At 44.2% G+C, this 15,710-nt stretch overlaps 1 pseudogene; it reads left to right on the top strand.

Moving 5' to 3' along the window:
• Window positions 1-9,370: 9,370 nt before the first annotated feature.
• Window positions 9,371-15,363, top strand: LOC102172798 (annotated as a pseudogene).
• The last annotated feature ends 347 nt before the right edge of the window (window positions 15,364-15,710 follow it).

The following is a 15,710-nucleotide window of genomic DNA, read 5'->3' as shown; positions in this document are numbered from 1 at the left end:
TGGCTGGAGGTGGGTTGGATGTGTGCTGACCTTGCAGGGATGGAGCTGGGTGGTCTGTGTACTGACCTGGCATCTGTGGAGGTGGTGTGGTCTGTGTGCTGATCTGGGATGAATGGAGGTGGGGTGGTCTGTGTGTGACATGGCATGAATGGAGGTGTGGTGGTCTGTGTCCTGACCTGGCATGGATGGAGGTGGGTTGGTCTGAGTGGTGACCTGACAGGAATGGAAGTGGGGCGGTCTGTGTACTGAAATGGAATGGATGGAGTTAGGGTGGTCTGTGTGCTTTATTGGCATGGAGGGCCCTGTGGTGGTCTGTCTGCTGTCCTGGCATGGATGGAGGTGTGTTGATCTGTGTGCTGACCTGGTATGGATGGAGTTGATGTTGTCTGTGTGGTGACCTGGCATGGATGGGGAGTGGAGTGGTCTTTGTGATGACATGGCATGGATGAAGGTAGGTGGTCTGTGTGCTGTCCTGGCATGGATGCAAGTGGGGTGGTCTGTGAGCTGACCTGGCTGGATGGAGTTGGGGTGGTCTGTGTGCTGACCTGGCATGGATTCATGTGGGGTGGTCTCAGTGGTGACCTGACAAAGATGGAACTGAGTATTCTGTGTGCTCACCTGGCATGTTAGGAGCTAGGGCGGGACCAATGTGTGTGTTCCTAAGTGACAGAGTTGAGCTGTGCTTGGCTGGTGGGTGGGTGAGCAGGTTGATGATCATTCAGGAAGGAGGCATATACTTGGTGGTGAGAGAGTCAATTCATAAGCAGCTTGATAATAAGTCCGGGTTCCCCTAAGAGGAGAAAGTGGTCTGGGGCTTTCAAAGCACAGATATGGGACTGGAGTTCTCAAGGAAGAAGAAAGAACAAACTTTTTTTTTCCTCTACATTCTTTAGTCTTTGATACATAAACCTTTTTTTTTTTTTTCCTTTAAGCCTGGTACTGATGATATACAACAAACAACTTAGTTTAAACTCTGTACTAGGGATTATATAACAACAATGTTATATAAGGACTTGAGGACAGTCTCCTCTTCCTGAAAACCTTTTGGCTAATCCTATTATCTTAAAATGTAAATTATGGGAATGGATCTAGTAAAATCTTTACAGCCATGAGACATTCCTTTGATTTATTGTAATAACTAATTTAAAAAGTATATAACTCCCTTGCTAACACTAGCAAGGGGGGCATTCTCCTTCCTCCTTCTGATGTCTATGTCAGAAGCTTTCTCGGTCCCTTTTCTTACTTTAATAAAACTGCTACACAAAAGCTTTTGAGTGATCAAGACCAGTCCCTGGTCCCAAAGCTAAATCTTCTTCAGAGATCATGAATCTGACATCGTTCACTATAAGCTATCAGAGGCAGGTTTGATTTTTCTGGTTGACCTCTTGCCCTTTGTAAATGAGAGACCAGCTTTATGTGTGTGTGAAGTGAGTATTAATTAGCAGGGGGTCGCTCTGACTCTCATTGTCTTAAACTGAGAGCATCAAAATTATTTTTGCAGTGACTTACATTAACCACACGGAGCGCCACACCTTGGCTCCATGCCTTGCTCCACTTTAAGGGAGGTTTAGTGGGTCCGACTGGCAAGTCCTTAGGAAAGCCTGTGGAGTTCAGTGCTGACACTGCATTAGTGCCATGTACTGGTCCGTTCATTTACTCTAATGTGCACTTTGCAAAGCCATTATGAGATGTTCTCTTGAGATTTCTTATTCTCCTAGCGGTTGATACAGTGTAGCTTGGAACAGATCCAGAAATCAGTAAGTGGAACATACTCTATAGTTGGCTCAGTTAGTTCAGTCGCTCAGTTGTGTCCGACTCTTTGCAACCCCATGAATCGCAGCATGCCAGGCCTCCTTGTCCATCACCATCTCCCGGAGTTCACTCAGACTCACGTCCATCGAGTCAGTGATGCCATCCAGCCATCTCATCCTCGGTCGTCCCCTTCTCCTCCTGCCCCCAATCCCTCCCAGCATCAGAGTCTTTTCCAATAAGTCAACTCTTCGCATGAGGTGGCCAAAGTACTGGAGCTTCAGCTTTAGCATCACTCCTTCCAAAGAAATCCCAGGGTTTATCTCCTTCACAATGGACTGGTTGGATCTCCTTGCAGTCCAAGGGACTCTCAAGAGTCTTCTCCAACACCACAGTTCAAAAGCATCAATTCTTCGGTGCTCAGCCTTCTTCACAGTCCAACTCTCACATCCATACATGACCACTGGAAAAACCATAGCCTTGACTAGACGGACCTTAGTTGGCAAAGTAATGTCTCTGCTTTTTAATATACTATCTAGGTTGGTCATAACTTCTCTTCCAAGGAGTAAGCGTCTTTTAATTTCATGGCTGCAGTCACCATCTGCAGTGATTTTGGAGCCCCCCAAAATAAAGTCTGACACTGTTTCTACTGTTTCCCCATCTATTTCTCATGAAGTGACGGGATCAGATGCCATGATCTTTGTTTTCTGAATGTTGAGCTTTAAGCCAACTTTTTCACTCTCCTCTTTCACTTTCATCAAGAGGCTTTTTAGCTCCTCTTCACTTTCTGCCATAAGGGTGGTGTCATCTGCATATCTGAGGTTATTGATATTTCTCCCAGCAGTCTTGATTCCAGTTTATGTTTCATCCAGTCCACCGTTTCTCATGATGTACTCTGCATATAAGTTAAATAAGCAGGGTGACAATATACAGCCTTGACGTACTCCTTTTCCTATTTGGAACCAGTCTGTTGTTTCATGTCCAGTTCCAACTGTTGCTTCCTGAACTGCATACAGATTTCTCAAGAGGCAGGTCAGGTAGTCTGGTATTCCCATCTCTTTCAGAATTTTCCACAGAAATGGTATGGACCTAACAGAAGCAGAAGATATTAAGAAGAGATGGCAAGAATACATGGAAGAACTGTACAAAAAAGATCTTCACGACCCAGATAATCATGATGATGTGATCACTCATCTAGAGCCAGACATCTTGGAATGTGAAGTCAAGTGGGCCTTAGAAAGCATCACTAAGAACAAAGCTAGTGGAGGTAATGGAATTCCAGTTGAGCTGTTTCAAATCCTGAAAGATGATGCTGTGAAAGTGCTGCACTCAATGTGCCAGCAAATTTGGAAAACTCAGCAGTGGCCACAGGATTGGAAAAGGTCAGTTTTCATTCCAATTCCAAAGAAAGGCAATGCCAAAGAATGCTCAAAGTACCGCACAATTGCAATCATCTCACATGCTAGTAAAGTAATGCTCAAAATTCTCCAAGCCAGGCTTCAGCAATATGTGAACCGTGAACTTCCTGATGTTCAAGCTGGTTTTAGAAAAGGCAGAGGAACAAGTGATCAAATTGCCAACATCCGCTGGATCATTGAAAAAGCAAGAGAGTTCCAGAAAAACATCTATTTCTGCTTTATTGACTGTGCCAAAGCCTTTGACTGTGTGGATCACAATAAACTGTGGAAAATTCTGAAAGAGATGGGAACATACTCTATACCTGTCCTTTTTTTGTGTAAAAGAGTTTTATTTCATTTTTACTTGTAGGATAATTACTTCACAATATTTTGATGATTTCTTCTGTAAAACAACATGAATCAGCCATCAGTTCAGTTCAATTCAGTCACTCAGTCGTGTCCAACTCTTTGCGACCCCATGAATCGTAGCACACCAGGCCTCCCTGTCCATCACCAACTCCCAGAGTTCACTCAAACTCATGTTCACCAAGTTGGTGATGCCATTCAGCCATCTCATCCTCTGTCATCCCCTTCTCCTCCTGCTCCCAATCCCTCCCAGCATCAGAGTCTTTTCCAATGAGTCAACTCTTCGCATGAGGTGGCCAAAGTACTGGAGTTTCAGCTTCAGCATCATTCCTTCCAAAGAAATCCCAGGGCTGATCTCCTTCAGAATGGACTGGTTGGATCTCCTTGCAGTCCAAGGGACTCTCAAGTCTTCTCCAACACCACAGTTCAAAAGCATCAGTTCTTCAGCACTCAGCTTTCCTCACAGTAGTGCAGGCAGCTGCGACCGGCGCACATAGCACAGGTGGCTGCCACCAGAGCACATAGTGTGGCTGAGAGGAGCTACCCCACCTCTGAGGTCAGGGGCGGCGGCCGGGAGGAGCAACCCCACGTCCAAGGAGCAGTGGCTGTACAGGCGCAGGAGAGCCTAGAGAAGCTATTCCAGGTTCAAGGTCAGGAGGGGTGGCCCTGAGGAGATACCCCTCGTCCAAGTAAGAGAAACCCAAGTAAGATGGCAGGTATTGCAAAAGGGCATCAGAGGGCAGACACACTGAAACCATACTCACAGAAAACTAGTCAATCTAATCACACTAGGACCACAGTCTTGTCTTACTCAATGAAACTAAGCCATGCCCATGGGGCCACCCAAGACAGGAGGGTCATGGTGGAGAGGTCTGAGAGAATGTGGTCCACTGGAGAAAGGGAATGGCAGACCACCTCAGTATTCTTGCCTTGAGAACCCCAAGAACAGTATGAATAGTATGAATCAGCCATAGGTATACACATGTCCCCTCCCTCTTAAAAACCTCCTTCCCATCTACCTCCCCATCCCACCCCTCCAGTATCACAGATTGGGGTTCCTGTGTCATACAGCAAATTCCCACTGGCTATCTGCTTTACATGTGGTAGTGTATATGCTTCCATGCTAATGTCTCAATTCATCCCACCCTGTCCTTTCTGTACTGTGTTTGCATCTCTATATCTCTATGTCTGCATCTCCATTGCTGCCCTGCTAGTAGGTTCATTGGTACCATCTTTCTAGATTCCCTATATATATGCTAATATACAATATTTGTATTTCTCTTTATGATTTGCTTCACTTTGCGTAGTAGACTCTAGGTTCATTTACCTCTTTAGCAGTGACTCAAATGCGTTCTTTTTTATGGCTGAGTAATATTCCATTGTGTATATGTACCGCAACTTCTTCTAGTTGCTTTAGGTATAAGATTCGATTACTAGATAGTTTCTTGAGGTAGGTTTGTATTGCTGTAAAGTTCTGTAAAAGGTCAGTTTTCATTCCAATACCAAAGAAAGGCAATACCAAAGAATGCTCAAACTACTGCACAATTGCACTCATCTCATATGCTAGTAAACTAATGCTCTAAATTCTCCAAGCCAGGCTTCAGCAACATCAGGCTTCCTGATGTTCAAGCTGGTATTAGAAAAGGCAGAGGAACCAGAGATCAAATTGCCAACATCTGCTGGACCGTCAAAAAAGCAAGAGAGTTCCAGAAAAACAACTATTTCTACTTTATTGACTATGCCAAAGCCTTTGACTGTGTGGATCACAATAAACTGTGGAAAATTCTGAAAGAGATGGGAATACCAGACCACCTGACCTGCCTCTTGAGAAACCTATATGCAGGTCAGGAAGCAACAGTTAGAACTGGACATGGACCAACAGACTGGTTCCAAATAGGAAAAGGAGTATGTCAAAGCTCTATATTGTCACCTTGCTTATTTAACTTATATGCAGAGTACATCATGAGAAATGCTGGGCTGGAGGAAGCACAAGCTGGAATCAAGATTGCCGGGAGAAATATCAATAACCTGAGATATGCAGATGACACCACTCTTATGGCAGAAAGTGAAGAGGAGCTAAAAAGCCTCTTGATGAAAGTGAAAGAGGAGAGCAAAAAAGTTGGCTTAAAACTCAATATTCAGAAAACAAAGATAATGTCATCTGGTCCCATCACTTCATGGGAAATAGTTTGGGAAACAGTGGAAACAATGTCAGACTTTATTTTCTTGGGCTCCAAAATCACTGCAGAAGGTGATTGCAGCCATGAAGTTAAAAGACGCTTACTCCTTGGAAGGAAAGTTATGACCAACCTAGACAGCATATTGAAAAACAGAGACATTACTTTGCCAACAAAAGTCCATCTCAAGGCTACGGTTTTCCCAGTAGTCATGTATGGATGTGAAAGTTGGACTGTGAAGAAAGCTGAGCGCCAAAGAATTGATGCTTTTGAACTGTGGTGTTGGAGAAGACTCTTGAGAGTCCCTTGGACTGCAAGGAGATCCAACCAGTCCATTCTGAAGGAGATCAGCTCTCGGTGTTCTTTGGAAGGAGTGATGCTAAAGCTGAAACTCCAGTACTTTGGCCAACTTATGCAAAGAGTTGACTCATTGGAAAAGACTCTGATGCTGGGAGGGATTGGGAGCAGGAGGAGAAGGGGACGACAGAGGATGAGATGGCTGGATGGCATCACCAACTTGATGGACGTGAGTTTGAGTGAACTCTGGGAGCTGGTGATAGACAGGGAGGCCTGGCGTGCTGCAATTCATGGGGTCGGAAAGAGTCGGACACGACTGAGCAACTGAATTGAACTGAACTGGGATTCCGTATTAACTGTAGGATGGATTTTCTATGTCTGAAAATAAATTCCTTTGGGATTTTAATAGGAATTGCATTGGATCTTTAAATTACTTTGGGTAGTATGAACATCTTAATAATATTAAGTCTCCAAATCCATAAATGTGATACACTTTTCTGTTTACTTGTGTCAGACTCCTTTCAGCGATATTTTGCAGTTTTCATGTATGTCTTTCATCTTCTAAATTTACTCCCAATTATTTCATTCTTTTTGATACTATTATAAATGAGATTATTGGGACTTCTCTGGTGGTCCAGTGGCTAAGACTCTACACTCCCAATGTGGAGAACTAGGGTTCAATCCCTGGTCAGGGAACTAGATCCCACATGCTGCAACCAAGCACAAATAAATAAATAAACATAATTTTTTTTTAAAAAATTTAAACTTAGTTCTTGACTATAGTTTTTTAAAAATAAATAGGATTGTTATATTTTCTTTTTTGGAATGGTATTTGAATGTTGATTTTGTACCATGCAACTTTTTGTTCAGGTTTTCTGTGTGTGTGGAATTTTAAAGATTTTCTGCACGTAAAATCATGTCCTCTGTGAACAGACATAATTTTACTTCTTTCTTTCCAAATGGAATCCTTTGGTTTCTTTTTCTAATCTAACACCCTGGCTAGGACTTCTAATATTATGTTGAATAGAAGTGTTGAGAATGGACATCCTTGACTTTTTTTCTTGATCTTAGAAGTTTTCAGCTTTTCACTGATGACTATGATGTTAGGAATATACTTTTCATATATGACTTTTATTATATTGCAGTCACTTCCTTCTATTTCTACTTTGTTGTATATTTTTGTCATGAAAGGCTAGTAAATTTATTATACACTTTATGGGCATCAGATGAAGCAGAGATGAAGTTTCATGTTTTCTTTTTTAATTTTAATAAAATTATGTAATGCTCCCAGTGGAAGCATGGGAGTTGATGATACAGAAATCACTTTCCATTCCTCCTTTGGTAATCCTTGTCCTTGTCACTCTCTGGCTCAGAATTCTGTGTCCTTAATTAGAATGCCCAGAGTTTGGAAACATTACCAACCAAAACACTGACTCTCATCATTTTTTAGGTAAACTTTCTAGGATGACCTTCAGAGAGGAGCACAGTAAACACCAGAAGGTGAGTATTTCCCAAATCCTGTTGACAAAAAAAAATCTTCCTCATAGATCCAGTCACAGGTGAGAATAGGACAAAACACAGAGATCCTGGAGACTGCTGCCTTCCTGTCCTGAATCTTTAGCACAATGTCTGATATCATCATGACCTTTATAGTTAGAACAGCAACAATAGTAGGTTGTTCTATTGTTACATTATTTTCACAACATTTCAGACTTTAAGCATTTTGTGTGAATAAACTTATTTAAACCTTAAAACAATAAATGGCAACCCACTCCAGTATTCTTGCCTGGAGAATCCCAGGGAAAGAGGAGCCTGGTGGGCTACAGTCCACGGGGTCACAAAGAGTTGGACACGACTGAGTGACTTCACTTCACTTCACTTCACTTCACACTACCATTATAGATTAAGAAACTGAAGTAAAAAAAAATGTTTGATTATGTATCACTAGCAGTGCAATCTAATCCAAAGCATCTTCTCTAAACCCCTTACAAACTTGTTAAAAGTTCCATAGTTCTATTAAGTTTATTCAAACATGCTATTTATACATCTTTATATCATTCATCTGAGAGATGTTTTCAACCTCAGTTTTTTTGTGCTGTGCTAGTGAGGGATATGCTAAGACATCTGTCCAAGGGAAGCTTAAAGACATGTTGGGCAGTTTGTAGTGTGGATGGTCCAAGATGAAGAAGCTTAAGGACATGTTGGGCAGTTTGTAGAGTGGACGATCCAAGATGAAGAAGGCAACATGATCCCTACCTCCAATAAGAGGAAGCAACTCACAGCCCTGACAAGTCTCAGGTTTATGACTGAAAACCAACAAATAAGAAAATAACTGAAGGACTTCACATAAGTTACCTGCTTTTGAATAGAAACTCATCAGCTGGACAAGATTTCAAATGCTCATTCTTGTAGGAGCAGTAACAAGTCCTTCCTCTGAACTCTGATTAACAACTCTCCTGTTTGAAATCATTTGTTTAGCCTGCCCCTGTGTTGTGAGCTCTGAGAGCCTAGCCCAGCCCATTAATTCTCAGAAGTCTAGTCCCAGCTCAAAGCCCCTGAGGGCCCCCTGATTGTTTTGTGAATGAGTGACTCCACATTTAAACATTCGTCTAGGAGTAAGAAGGTCAAAGAATGCTGAAGATAGTATCTGTGAGCTAGACTTCAAATATAGAGGCAGTTGAAGGGATAAATTGATGTCAGAGATGTATGTCATCTTCCTATTATATTAAATAGCTCACACAATGATTTGTTGAATGTTATTAAATTTCATGTCCACTATAACATTAAGAATTAAAATATATACCAATTTATGGATCAGGAAACTGAGGAGAACCAGCTAGTTGTACAGCCTTCTTCAAGCAGAATTGATGAGGCCAGCTACTTTAATTCCAAACATTGTTTCTAGGACATGTCAGCCTGCAACTTTCAGCTCATTTTCTTTACTGTCTTAATGTGTTTCTGCCAATTGCCTTTCCTCTCCTCAATCTCACTGCTTTGTCACTTTATTTTCCAGATGTGTTTTGTCCCCTCTGTAAATTTTCAAATTTCCTCATCCATCAAAGGTCCAATAATTAAGAGAACCACCCCCCCAAGGCTTTCTCTATGAGCCCTTACCCACTTCTTTCCCTGACCTCCAGCTATTCTCCCTGGCTTGCTTTCACTTTTATGCAGAAAGTTGAAGGGAAAAAACCTTAAGATATGAATTCTAGTTTTGATTCACTACCCACTTAAGTCCTTTTTTCACACTCCAGTATTCAGATTCTCCTCCACCAGGTATTTCCAAGAATTGTCAAAGTTTAAACTGAAGTCATGCACGTGAAAACACTTCATACAGTCCTAAAGAACTAAAGAAATGCATGTTGTCTTTTACTCACATGGAAAGGAATGTCCAGGGGACCATTAAGTAAGGTATCCAGTTTGAAGAAATTGCCGGGAACAAAAAAATTGCTGAAGACAAGTGGTTCCAAGCAGGCTCAGAAACCAGTGCCCTCTTTCAGAGAAGCAAGGACCTCTGGATAGCACACTAAACAAAAAGTCAGTAAGAGAAAATTGGGGGAGTTCCTATTATTAGTTCTTCTGATCCCTGTAAAAAAGCTAATAAGTATGGCCTAGGTATGTGGCATGGACTTTGGGTAAGCATGGGTTTAAGGTGGACTGATCTGAGACATGAAGTTAGCAGTGGGGCCCTGGAAAAATCTTATATATTTTCTGAGGTTCTCCTTGCTAACATGTAAAGGGAAGATAAGGATACACAGCTCATACAGTGTTTGAAAGCTTTACATTAAATGCAAAACTGCTGACACATACAAGTAGTTCAATAAATCCATCTGTGATAATAGGCACCACACTTTGTCAGTGTTTGTGCCCAGACCTATGCTCAATGTCTTACGTGTTATGTGCCCTTAACATATATTTTCTGAGAACTATTTCCTAAGTAAGAAGGTTGGAAAGTTAAACCTGCTAATGGGAAGTGCAGGAAGCTAACACTGAACTGGGTATCTGTAGTCAGTGTGGAGCCTCAGTCTCCTGAACCAGTAGTTAAAGGAAAAAGAAACAGTATAGAGAAGGGACTTCCTGGTGCTTAAGTGGTTAAGACTCCACGCTTCCACTGTAGGAGGTGTGGGTTCCATTCCTGGTCAGGGAAGTAAAATCCCACAAGCCATGCAGCATGGCCAATAAATAAATAATGTAACATTAAAACATGAAAATACAAAAGGAAAAGTGTGAGAAATAAATGTAAAAAAAGTTTTGACAAAGTGTATAAATGGACAAGTAGGAGATCTCACACTTTCTTATAAAACAGGGACTAACTCTCCAGACCCCACCAGCCTTGCTTAGCTTCTGTACTCCATCTTAGGACTCAGAAGAAAGGAGACTGAAGTGAAGAGGTACAGTCTATGAGAAAGAAAGGGCCATGTGTACCAAGTGGTCAGCGAGCCCCAGAATGACAACTACCTCTGTGAGTGACCCCACTGGCCCTATCACTGAGAAATTATGAAGCCTTGGTACAATAACTTCACCTCACCATTTGGTCCCCTAACCATCCCCTTCCTCTGTGACTTGGGGTACAGGATTGAGGCCAAACGCCGTGAGTGCCCCAGTTCTTTCTGAAGGTCTTTATGACCAGCAAGATCACTATACCTCCCCTTATCCCTGTTGCTCTCACCTCCAGATTGGGAGGAGTGTCAGAATTTCTTCATGAACAACTGTGCTGCCCAAGTGCCCCCAACCTTTGTAAAGGACTCTGTAGTGGGAAAAGGGCATGCCAACTGCTCCGCCCTCACTCTGCCCCCTGGGTTAAGTATCAGACTGTCGGGCATCCCTGAGGCTAGGCTTGGAGTGTGGAACGAGGTGTCCGATCTGCCGCTGGGCCTGCACTTTGGCCCCCTACGAGGGCCAGACCACAGACGATGAAGAGGCCGCCCACAGTGGAGACTCCTGGCTGGTGAGAAATAACACTCTTTCCCTGTCCTCCGGCCTCTAATTCCTTGTGTGTGGTGGTAGTGGGGGTACTTCATTTTTACATTTGAGCAAATGGATGGTAATGACACAGTTGGCAATGACACAGTCAGCCCTGTGTACTGTGTGCACTGGGCATGAACACAGATCTTCTATCTAAAGATCAGAGGAAGGTGGGAGACAGTGGTACAGTTAGACAGGACTTCTATCTAAAGATCGGAGGAGAGGTGGGAGAGAGTGGTACAGGCATACAGAAGTGGCTCCTCATTTGTGGAGCCCTTGCCTCCAATGTGCCAACAGACTCAGACTTGGAATGATAATTAAGGAGCTTACCATGTGGTCCAACTGGCAGCTGAATCCAAGCAGGCTGAAGAGCACCAATGACAGCTGAGGGACATAGCTCTTCTATTACTTCCTACCAAAAAAAAAAATCAAAGAGAGAAGAAAGCTTGTATCTCTTCTGACACTCAGATCACCAAAGGGAGAAACAGTTTTGAGTATGTGGATGGAAAATACATGTCTTTGGCCAACTGGATGAGGTGAGTGCAGTAAGTCTGCAGTTTGTAGACGTTGCTCCTCCCACAAGCCCATACACCTTTTCTTCTCAACCCATCTCCCTCAATAGCTTTCACATCTTCTTTCCTCTTTTCCCTCCATATCATGCTCTTTCATTTCAAAAGACATTAGAAAGAAAGAAAGAAAAATATTTCATGTGCTCTCAAAATATAAGTCAATATGCTCAACAAAACTGAGGTACTTGAAAACAACTTGAGGAGTCTAGATTCACCAAGGACACTTTAACTCACTTAATTGACACTTACCAAGCACTTTATGTCCCAGTTTAGACAGTGAACACTATTACTGAAGCAGATCACACAACCCATGTCCTTTTGGAGAATATACTGAAGACAGACATTAACCAATTGATTTTAGGAATAGTAAGCTTAATTTTTCTATTTTTGAATAACTGCACAGCACCAGAATAACCTAACACAGGAGACCTTGAGTCCATGTGGGCAACAACCTCCCCAGGCTCGGTTCCAGTGAGAAGTGGGCCCTGAGGCCTGGGAAGGAATGAGAGGCAGGATGGCCATGAACACGGCTGTTCTCTGAGTGCCTCTCCTTTCATCAGGGCAGGCAGAAAGTGAATAAACTATTACTGTTGTGTGTCTCAAGCTATGTCAGAGCACTATCCAAGTTTCCATAGTAGGGGCTGGGCAAGTGATAGGACCCTGGATACATGTGGGGAGATTGGAGAAAAGCCTCAGGAGAGAAGGCAGGCTGAGGTCAGTGCTGAAGGTTGCATGCTAGCCTAGGAGCACCATGTCCTGTGGAATGAAAGAGAACTTAAATCAGAGTTAAGAGGAGCTAGAGTTCACCAGTCTTATGCACAGTCCCGGTGGAGACAAATCTGGAACTGGGCTCTATAAAATGGCTAATTAAGTAAGGAGAGAAAAGCATTCCAGCCAGGAAGAGGACTGTAAACAGGATCTGGAAATAGGAATTCACACGACATGGTCAAAGGTGTGAACAGAAGGCCCCCATGTAGGGTGGTGGGAGCCATGGCATCCTCAGACCCTGAATGCAAGGAGCTGGGCATGGTCCGACAGTGGAGCGGACTCGTCACCTGTGGTTTTGTTCCCCTTCCCGGCCCTGACCCCAGGTGTGTGAAGTGTGCCCAGGACAATAAGGAGCAGAACCTGGTGGCCTTGCAGTATCACAGGCAGATCTTCTACCGAATATGCCAGGTGGTCAGGCCAGGCTGCTGCCAGGTGGTCAGACCAGCTGCTGGTCTGGTACGGGGACGAGTATGCCGTGGAACTCGGCATCAAGTGGGACAACAGAGGGAAGAGCGAGTTTACGGCCGGGAGATGTGAGCGCCACCCCTCCTCCAGTGCCCCACCCCATCCTGGGGAGCTTCCCTGGTCCAATTCTGAAGCAGAGTCCAATCCAGTCTAAAGTCAGTCAAGTCACAATTAAAATGCCTCAGAATGCGATTCATCATATGACTGTTAAGAAAAAATTTTATATTAAAAATGCTAGTTCTAATTTTCACTATTTCATGCAAAAAATCTGTAACATCACCTTCTGCTGAAAGGCTTAGTACCAAAAAGTAAGTTTTCTAGCACCAGCCAGCTCTCTCATCTTTACCCGTTTCTTCCTCATTTCCTCCACATTTCTAAGTGACATGTGTCTAGTGATTTGCATTCAGTTACTGTTTCAGTTCATTGTCATGTGAGTTCATACTGTGTGCCAGACAGGGCTCCATGCACTGAAACAGACAGACCCACTGCCTTGGGGCAGCATGGGCTTCATACCAGACAGGGGTTAATGCTCTGAGGAAAACCAGTGCAGGAAAAGAGCCTCGGATCAGCATGAGCAGAGGGTTGAGTATGGCAGAGGATGGTGGGGTAGGGTCTCTGCAGAAATAACACCTGTGGGAAAGGATTCCAGGCATGAGAGCACCTAGTGCTGCATCCCCAGGGCAAGGAAGAGAGGCCATGCCAGTGGTCGCAGGAGGAAGCACAAAGGGAGAGGAAGGAGGCTGGATAGAACACAGAAGCCTCAGGGCCTGTGTCCACGTGCAGGCCCCAGGGGGTCTTCCTGGGTGACACAGAACAACCATGCGGCTTTCAGCTACAAGTGGCATGTTCTCTGTGCTAAGATGGTGTTTCGGCTCATTTTTTGGGAAGAGAGAGCAGCAGGGAGTCCCCTCAGAGGTCAGTTCATTGCCAGACATGAGGGGAGAGTGGGCTGGCTGAAGATGCACGAGAGTGAGGGTGTGAAGAGTCTGGCTGGAGATGTATTTCTAAACAGGACTTCCTAGTACATGTTAAATGGACTAAGACTGAGTGAAATAAATGAGGTATGAATATTGGTGAGGCTTGAGAAAGGACATGTCTTTACGATTTATGGAAAACTGAGAGAGAAGCAATTTGTGAACCAATTGGGGCAGCAGGAGCCAGAGACCTGTAGTCAGTGGGACCTGGGCCTCTTGGTCTCGTCTAGTCTGAAACCCACTTCCTGCAGAGTGGTTTCTTTGAAAGGCTGCTCTTTGAACAAGGAGCCTCAAAGACAGCTTTACTCATACCTGCTCTAACCAGCCCCTATGCTGCCTCCCATATGCAGAGAGCTCCAGGCCAGGCACACCTAACTTAATAGACCCTTTCCCCTCACAGGGAGCTGCTCAGGAAGATTCCACCTATGTCATCAAGAGTCTTATCTCTTGGGATAAAATACCTGTGACCACTGTGACATGACTTTTCAGATACTTACATGCAGGGAAAGGTCCCTGCAGATCCAACTCTATCAGGAGAGGCGCTGCCTCTGATGTTGCTGGATGGTCCCTATCTGGGTGATATGTAGAAAAGGTCCTTGGCACAAGCTTCCTGGATTTCTGTAGATGTAGAGAATAAGAATGGAATGGAACAGTGGACTGTAAGAGACACTTGATGGGAGAAAAATTGTGTACTGTCAACACTAAGATGATTAGTGGGGCAGGCCTTACCATGGCAAACCAACTACCTGACCAAAAGCTTCCTCTCTCAGCAGAACTGAAGCCCAAGATCCACCCATGTGCCTCCTGCTCCCCTGCCTTCTCCAGTCAGAAATTCCTCAGCCAGCATGTCCAACACAATCACCCCTCTCAGATCCTCCTGAGACCATCTGCAAGAGACCACCTCCAACCAGAGGATCCCTGCCCAGGCAATAAAAATGAGCAGCAGTGATATTCTGATCCACACAGCCCGAGTGACAAACTGGAGGGTTGCAAGGCTAAGGAAAGACCCCCATGGTTGCTGAAAAGCATGTCTGTGAGGATTTCAATGGCCTCTTCCTACTCACCCAAAGGACAAATGAGGGGTTCTGAGACGCATTAGAGAATGACAGAAGAGCCCAGTACAAGCCAGAAACTAAATCCAGAGGACATAGGTAAATTATTTATGGGGACAGGGGTCTCAGGAATTATAAAAGTAAAGTACGAAGAGTGTGGGCAAGTCTCCAAGGATAGGTCAAGTCTCATCACACACGAGGGGGCACACACAAGGGAGCAGTCCTATGTTTGCAGGGAGTGTGGGCAAAGCTTCAGTGTGAAGTCAAGTCTCATCAGACTCCAGAGGACACACACAGGGGAGAAGCCCTATGTTTACAGAGAGTGTGGGCAAAGCTTCAGTCAGAACTCCTATCTCATCACACACCAGAGGACACACGCAGGAGAGAAGTCCTATGGTTGCAGGGCGTGTGGGCAAAGCTTCAGTCAGAACTCAGTTCTCATCAGACAACAGAGGACACACACAGGGGAGAAGCCCTATGTTTTCAGGGAGTGTGGGCAAAGCTTCAGTCAGAAGTCCCAGCTCATCACACACCAGAGGACACACACCAGAGGGGAGTAGCCCTATGTTTTCAGGGAGTGTGAATGAGTCATGACCAACACATCTTAAGCACAGGAGGATTACTGCAGCCACCCCATGCCTCAGCTCTAAGGGGGCCTCAGAGGAGGTCTATGATCCATTACAGTCCCCAAAAGTATGAGGAGAGACTTCCCAGGTGGTCCAGTGGCTAAGACTCCAATGCAGAGACCCATGTTCAACACCTGATTGGGGAACTAGCTCCCACATGCTGCAACTAAGACACAACACAGCAGAATACATAAATATTTTAAAGAAAGAGTGTGATGATAAGCACAGAATTAAATAGACCTTCCATTTTCATGACAGGAGAGGAGGTAGATAAACAGCAGAGGGTTTCTTAAGTGTTCTGGAGATGT

Source organism: Capra hircus, unplaced genomic scaffold (assembly GCF_001704415.2).
Source record: "Capra hircus breed San Clemente unplaced genomic scaffold, ASM170441v1, whole genome shotgun sequence".
NCBI classification, from domain to species: Eukaryota; Metazoa; Chordata; class Mammalia; order Artiodactyla; family Bovidae; genus Capra; species Capra hircus.
Note: the sequence above shows the minus strand (reverse complement) of the source record. Positions and strands in the feature narration are given on the sequence as shown.